The sequence below is a fragment of the Liolophura sinensis genome, chromosome 13 (assembly GCF_032854445.1).
Source record: "Liolophura sinensis isolate JHLJ2023 chromosome 13, CUHK_Ljap_v2, whole genome shotgun sequence".
In the NCBI taxonomy this organism is placed as follows: domain Eukaryota; kingdom Metazoa; phylum Mollusca; class Polyplacophora; order Chitonida; family Chitonidae; genus Liolophura; species Liolophura sinensis.
In genome coordinates, this window is record NC_088307.1 from 12,063,762 (window position 1) to 12,071,558 (window position 7,797).

Below are 7,797 nucleotides of genomic sequence, written 5' to 3' on the forward strand. Positions count from 1 at the left end.
TTTCTGGTGCATAATGTTAAACTCTATAAGCCTCGTTTTAACACCGAGAACTCATTGCCTCTGGTGATGTCAAAATTATTCAGAAATAAGTGACATGCAGGGCAATGGGTGCGGACAGTAATGTGTTTTACAATGGCTTGGTCAACATACGGCTAGTACAAACTCCACGTAGTAACACAGCTACATTGCTGCCTTAGCGAGTAGACTATTTTATTTGCTACAGAACATCCTTACATGCATCTCCAAAACCATAGTGCTGTGAGATCATATACTGAAAAAAAAAGAAGATAAGATAATACTAAAATCCGGCAGATAATGTCGATATGGCAGTCTCAGAAACAGGGTTTCAAATTAAGTGGATAGCACATAAGGTAAGTGCTGTCGCCTTTCGTCAAAACATACTGAACTCCGCCCAATGTCCAGCATGTCACTTGCTTTTGAAGAATTGACTAATAAAGACGTCACCCGAAGTAACGCCTTCTGGGTGTCGAAACAAGACAGATGGAGATTAACATTATCAATCAGAAAAAGTTTTTTAGCTTCATTTTCTTTGCAGGAATATGTAAATACCGATGTGTAGAGCTTGTGTTGTTACGTGTCATTAACTAAAGGCAAATTTGGTGACAAGTATGACTGATTTTACAGACAGATGAATATAGGCCAACGGTTAAAGGTAATGAGCTACAGCAGCCTAACCAACATCATAGAACTTAGAATAAAGGATGCAGACAGTCTAATTCAGTTTGGCCTGTAAATTGCACTTGCTAGTAGTCAGTGTCACTGCATTGTATTTGTAGGGAAAGGAGTCACACAATGTGGCGATCAGCTATGTGGTTACAAAGCAAAATGTAAGCAGGACAAGTGTGAATGTTCATCCAGCAATGATGAATTAACATATGTGATTGGCACTTCTCCTTCCCTGTGGTTCTGCATTGGTAAGTTCAGCTATTTAAGCCTATGTTAATAACGTTGGAAAATGTACATATATTTAAAACATTACAAAAAATTATATATAATTAGAATAACTGAAGTGGGAAATGATAGAAAAAATAATAGACAACAAAATGGCCATATGAGGGTGCTTATAGCGAGGAAGAAATGTTGTACATGAACATCAGACCACTTTGTCTGGCTACAAGTTACAAGCTACAAGGAAATATAGTTTTAATACTTGTTTAATTCTTGGATGAATCTTTACCAACCCGAACGTAATAATTATACAAGTTAGTTTACTTTGGATTTTAGTACGTAGAGTACTTGTTACTCGAGTGATGTACTTTTTACAGATGGCGAAGCGTTACAGTGATCTATAGGGTACCGTCTTCCACACGTAGCAAATACTCAGCTTTCCAGTTGTAGGACATCCTTTTATGTTACATTGTAATTGCAGTCAAATGTATTTTAGCAGATCATGTACAAATATCGATCTTCTTTGTCCTGAAATATCTACTTTAGAGGATTTTCGGGGTAAGCCGGAAGTTATCGTGCCTACTTCACTTTATTTGGATATATGTACTACCCATGCCATAAAATGAATGCGCTGATTTGACATGATGCATGTCGTAACTTTACAACTTTAAATTTGCACGACAACAAAGAACGCACCTCTGTTTCGAACCCATAGGGGAATCACTCACATTTGTCGTAATTGTTTATGTGTAATACTAATTTTAACACAACAAAAAACGCTAGGAAATTGTATAAATACATGCACTTGTACTATGTGGACGTCGGCGTTAGTGTTCAGATATTTTGTCATATTTTATCATTAGGAAGACACGTTTGATATCTATCAGTTTTCATTCAGATAATAGTATTTTATAACTACTATGTGAAGATGCCGTTGTGGATATGCAACTGTATTCCTCTCGTAGCTTTCAGCTGTAAAATGACAAGATCAGATATGGCTGTGTTTGGTTGGTACAAAATCATTCCGTCTTGTGCAGTATATCGACGACTTTCTGATGGTTTAATCGTCTGGAAACTTCAAAAAACTAAATCCAAGGTTCTTCTACTACCAGTTTTTACAACCGCATGCAGGACAGCAAATCATTTAGTGGAGAAATTCGATACGGTTGTTGTCACCCTTGTGGCTTTTGTAACACTGAATGGAATGGCGAAGGTCAGACAGCTCGTAAAGATCAGACTTTTATGAGGTAATTCGGCGGAAACTACCGAGTGTTGGAGGAAAAATGCATAAAACCAGCCTCATTATATAGAGATGTTAAGTGCCATATTACTCAAATTAGTGTACCCTTTCACAATATTTTTTTAGACTAGATTAAACAATTATTACAGAGGTAGGTAATTATAAATAAAAAAGAAATCTGAACACTAATCCTTTAATGCAGAGTTCAAGTCCAGCTCATGCTGGCTTCCTCTCCGGCCGTACGTGGGAAGGTCTGCAGCAACCTGCGGATGGTCGTGAAATTCTCCTCGGGTTCTGCTCGGTTTCCTCCCACCATTTTCGCTGGCCGCCTTTGCATAAATAAACAATTCTTGAGTACGGCGTAAAACACCAATCAAGTAAATAAATAATTCCCCAATCCCCCATGTCGCTGTGTCCTTTGCACTACACAGTTGGCACCCCTTTCCTGTAATAACTTCTTAGTTTTCTTCATCATTTGTTCACTCTAAACAGTTTTATCTGAGACTTCTTCTGTGGACGGCTACGCAATAGTAAACGTAATTAGATATAGTTGCCTAACATTTTAGCAGGTCACATGGTACAGTGGGGCTTTTGTACCTTTCGAGATAAAAGAGTTCGAACTCCACTATTTAGTAATTGTTAAACAATAGGAAATGTAAAGTCGGTCATATTTGCCACGCCATCATTCCCTGTGTGATCATACACTATATAGCTGTACGGGCATTTGAACGTGTTTGAAAATTTGTTTTCGGATCGCTTCTACACTTTACATGTATATTCTTACTTTCTGTTTAAATCCCGATTTAAATAAAAAAAAATTAATCTAATAGCGCATGTGGATAAACTGAACAATGTTTATTTTACAATGACAAGAGCAATCAGGCCTGTGAGCAGCTAGGTGGATAAGTGGTGGGGTCTTTCAAAGGCAAACCAAATGACTATCCCAGTTATTTATAGGCGAGGCTTCAATGACCGCCCAGGGCCCTGAAGCTCCGACATTCCAGATGTCCTGAGACATGTCCTTGATGCCTTTTCGACCAATTAAAGTAAATACAAACAGATGTACGCAGCCTTAAAACTTGAAAATATTGAAAATTTGTGTTAAAATGGAGATCATCTGAATGGAGAGCTAGAAGCATCCACATTATCCCAAAAGGGAATTCCTATCTAACATTATGATAAAAACATAGGTAAACTTGACATTTTTATTCTTACGCTCTTTGTGATAGAAAAGATGCAGGCATAGATTCATAAAACGTTAACATCGTTTGTACGTATTATCGCCTTGCTGAAAATATGCCATAATATAGGGCAAGTTTTGCTGGGTGATGGAGGATAAAGGCTGAGTTACATTTCCCAATTTTTTTAAATTACAAAATTGTACATACCATGACAACGTGACGTTATGAACGCTTTTCCCCGAGGTTAAAATATGTCACCAATAAAATTGCAGTGAGTTAATCTGTTTGAACAATTTAATTAACATTTATTGTGTTTTATTCTTTTTATATGGTTGGATCGAAAAGCGGGTGGATGGAACATATGCTGCATACCCCTCTCCCACCCCCACCCACCCACTCACATACACCACACATATCTGAAAGTGCGGTGACACGCCTTCCCCCCCCCCAACTTTGGCTTCCAATGACACTGTCAAACAACTTAAAAATAATTGAAAACAATAAGAAACTAACGAGGAAGGCAATCAAAGTTATCAATATTGTTAATGATATGACTGAATAGCAGGACATCAACATAATATCTTTTAACCTATACAGCAACGCCGACGACAAATATTAGATTTGCGGTACACAGTGACTTATTTATGCATAAGAATCATAGCTGGGTGGTGGAGGATAACAGGCCTTCCGGAGGATTAATGGAGGTGAGTTTTCACTCCGTTTGAATGCTGAGTTACATTGCCCAATTTTGCAAATTACAAAATTTCAGATCCCATGACGGAAAGAAGAAATAAACGCTTTTCACGAAGGCTGAAATATGTGACCAATAGAATTACAGTGCGTTAATCTGTTTGATTCAAAACAGTGAAGAAAACAATCAACATTTACTGTGATGTATTCTTTTTATATGGTTGGAGCGAAAACTGAGTGACCAGAACATATGCTGTTCCATACCCCACACCCCCTCCCCCCTCCACCCAACACCACGTCCCAGCTTCCAATGCCTCTGACAAAGAATTCAAAGATAATTCAAAACAATAAGAAACTAACGAGGAAAGCAGTCACATTTATCAATATTGTTTATAATTTGACTGAAAAGCAGAACATCAATACAATAACTTATAGGCCTATAGTTACCTAAAACCTATAGGCATGACCTGTAACCTATACAGCAATGTCGACGACAAATATTAGATTTAGGGTACACAATGACTTATTTGTGCATAAGAATCATATTTAGTGAAGTTTGGATAAGTGCATCACTCTTTGTGCCTTAAAAGCCGATTCTTGCTTCTTTCTTTTGCAGAATCTTGCAGCCCTGGTGACAGCAGTTGTCCTGACAACACCACGTGTACGGTCACTTCTCGCGTTAGCAATTACCGGTGTCAGTGTTCACTAGACTCCACACATTCATCTACAGGGCAATGCCTCGGTTAGTTCAACAGCCAAAAACGTTCCACAGCATTTTATTCAGATACAAGATAACAATTTGAATATGGCAAAAAAAAGACAGAGAAAAATGTCTGAGTAAGATCTATCAATTTTTAAAAGACACAGCCAGGAAATGGTTCTGTACACATGCGAACATTATATTCATATACATGCTTGGAAAGAGTCCTTAGGAGTGTGTACATATATTGTGTCTTCTTGTGGCATGGCCAATCCGCCAAACTGCTGCGGCCACTGAAGTATCATGCCAAAGGCATGACACCCCACTCAATGACATTATACTGACACCGGGCCCACCAGTGATGTTTTCTTGTTCTAACCTGTCAGTATTGAGCGCCAAGCATGACAGCAACAAGTGGCATTTTCAAAGTCTTTGGTGTTGCCCGATCCGGGTTTGATTACGGGGTTCCGGACTTCGAGATGGACGCTCTAAACATCAGGCCATCAAAGCGGCCTCATGCGCACATGTTCGTGCCGTGGTAACGTAATCTTGTACGACACATCTTGGCATGGAAAAATTGTCTCGTTTAAGACATAAATGTATTGGGTTGGCTGATGTATTTTTTTAAAGAACATGAAAAGAAATCATTACCGTTGCGCGATAACAAGCTACGACGAGTACGTATATAAAACATACATGCATCCTAAGATCAAGAAGGGAAAGTAAACAAACAACGGTCTTTGTTTCAGCTCCAAGCGTTAAGACTACTACCAGTACACCGAATAACGGAGTCACAGGTAAGAACGACCCACGAAAACAAGACGACAAGGACACAAGTAGAGTTCTAGGGCTTAAATCCTGAAAGAAATATTAATTACTTTTCATATATTTATTATTTATTTATTTGACTGGTGTTTTTGTTTTTTGTTTTTTTGCGCCATGCTCAGGACACTTTTACTTATATGACGGCTATCAGCATTATTTTGGAGGAAACTGGACAAAGCCTGAAGAAAACCCCCGACTTGCCCAGCTAGCTGGAAAAAAATTCTATTCACGAAACAATTTGACTATTTAACATATAGAGAACATTTATTAAAGATTTTGACTCGAACAGTATCGAAAACACGACAAATATGACAACAGGGGAAAGGAGGTAAAATTTATTTATTTGATTGATTTGAGTGTAATTTAGTAAGCTATACTTTCACAGCCTGATGTTGATAGAGGATATTGCACAGTGAAGGATCAATAGCATAATATTTTTCGAGTGAGATGGGGAAATGATAACCTTTTATGATAAATATTTATGGTATTCATCCTTCACTGTGAAATATTCTATTTATTATATGTGTTATATTTGTTGACAATATCGTGATTTCGTAAATTTGAACAAGTTCTAGCGATGTCTTTACCTGTAGGCCGTCTCAGACTTATGATTATAGCGTGTATAAATATGACCTTTATCAGTAAAGGAAGTCCTGGTATTTCACTGCTATATAAATAATCAATTTGATTATATCATATTTCATATGTTGTTAATTCAACAGTTTAATAACTTATTGGTTCTTAAAGCAAGAACTGGGAAGGATTCCTAAAAGCTAATATTCACTTTTGACTTAAGTTAAAATTTAAAATACGATTTTAGGGTTTATTTTTGGGCCCTGTTAAGGAACATTTTGACCATCTCATCAATGTTATGTTAATAGAAATGTGTCAAAACTTTAAGTTCCATTACCAAGTACAAAGGACTTGGGCAAGGTTTTAAGTTTTGACTTAAGTCAGAATTGTGTTTGTGGAATCGGGCTCTGATACTTACCCTGATATTCTCTGAATGCCCTGTTTTTACTATGAGATTAAGTCTCCGTATACCTGTCCTTATGTACGATAAATGTACATTTTTATACAAGCCCTTTGCATTTTTACGTTCCTTTTATAAGGTACAGAGACTACTACCAATTAAACCGTATTATATTGGTTTCTGCTCAAAGGTTTGAGACCTGTGGTATGTAACAGTAAAACAAAATGTGGATATGGATCAAGATGTCATAGAACCACTGGGCAATGTGTATGCCGGTCCGACAACGAGACACTGTGGAAACAGAATGGCAATCCTTTTAATCTGTTTTATTGTGTGGGTAAGTTAAATATTCTGACATGTTCCTTTATCCATATGGAACATACCACCATTATTATCAAGAAAAACAGTTTGTTTATTCATCAGTGGTTAATTAGATAAGATACTAGTAGTTAGATTTGTTATCAGCTAAATTTTCTAAAATCATCTTCCACCAAAAAGCTAACACGCCAAAGAGACCATATTTAATATCATTTAGTACTTAAATCAAAGCAGCGATTGCAACTCAGGAGATTTACCTGGTACCTGACGAGGTGCAGTGATTTCGCTTAGGGTCTGTCTGGTTTCCTGGACCTAATTTACATGGCTTACACGTGGATTAATGAAAAATAATAACTAATGGTATTATTGATTTCCAGACATATCAATCAATAAATCACAACATTATAGATTTATTTATTTATGTGATTGCTGTATTAAGGCATACTCAAAAAATATTTCACTTATACGACAGTGGTTATTATTATAGTGGAAAAAATACGGGCAAAACCGGTGGGAATCCACGACAATCGGCAGGTTCCTGTCAGACCTTCTCGCGTACGACCTGAGAGGAGACCAACATGGGGTTGACGAGCTCACAGCGACAGCATTGGTGAGAGGCTATTGAGTCATTGTTAGACTGCACTATGATCTATTTCCTTTAGCCAGTCGCCAATATTCATCTATCTGTAAAATCAATCATACTCGCTGCCTTTCCTTATTGATACGCAACAACACAAGCTCTACACATTGATATGTTGTACGTCTATATTATTGCACGAAAAATGCAGTTAGAGTATTTTTTCTAATACATAATGTTGAATTCCATCAGCCTGATTTACTCACCAAGAACTCATTGCATCGCGTGACGTCATAATTATTCTGAAATAAGTCACAGTGGGCGTCGACGGTAATTTGTTTTACAATAGCTGCACCAACATGCGGTTAGAACAAACTCCACCTA

The 7,797-nt window shown here is 37.4% G+C and overlaps 1 long non-coding RNA gene across 1 annotated transcript; it reads left to right on the plus strand.

Annotated features, from left to right (window-relative positions):
- Positions 1 to 836: 836 nt before the first annotated feature.
- LOC135480275 (uncharacterized) lies at positions 837 to 7,448 on the plus strand. Its single transcript, XR_010445921.1, has 5 exons — positions 837 to 935; positions 4,637 to 4,762; positions 5,470 to 5,517; positions 6,709 to 6,855; positions 7,324 to 7,448. It is a non-coding gene; the product is annotated as an uncharacterized LOC135480275 (long non-coding RNA).
- Positions 7,449 to 7,797: the final 349 nt, after the last annotated feature.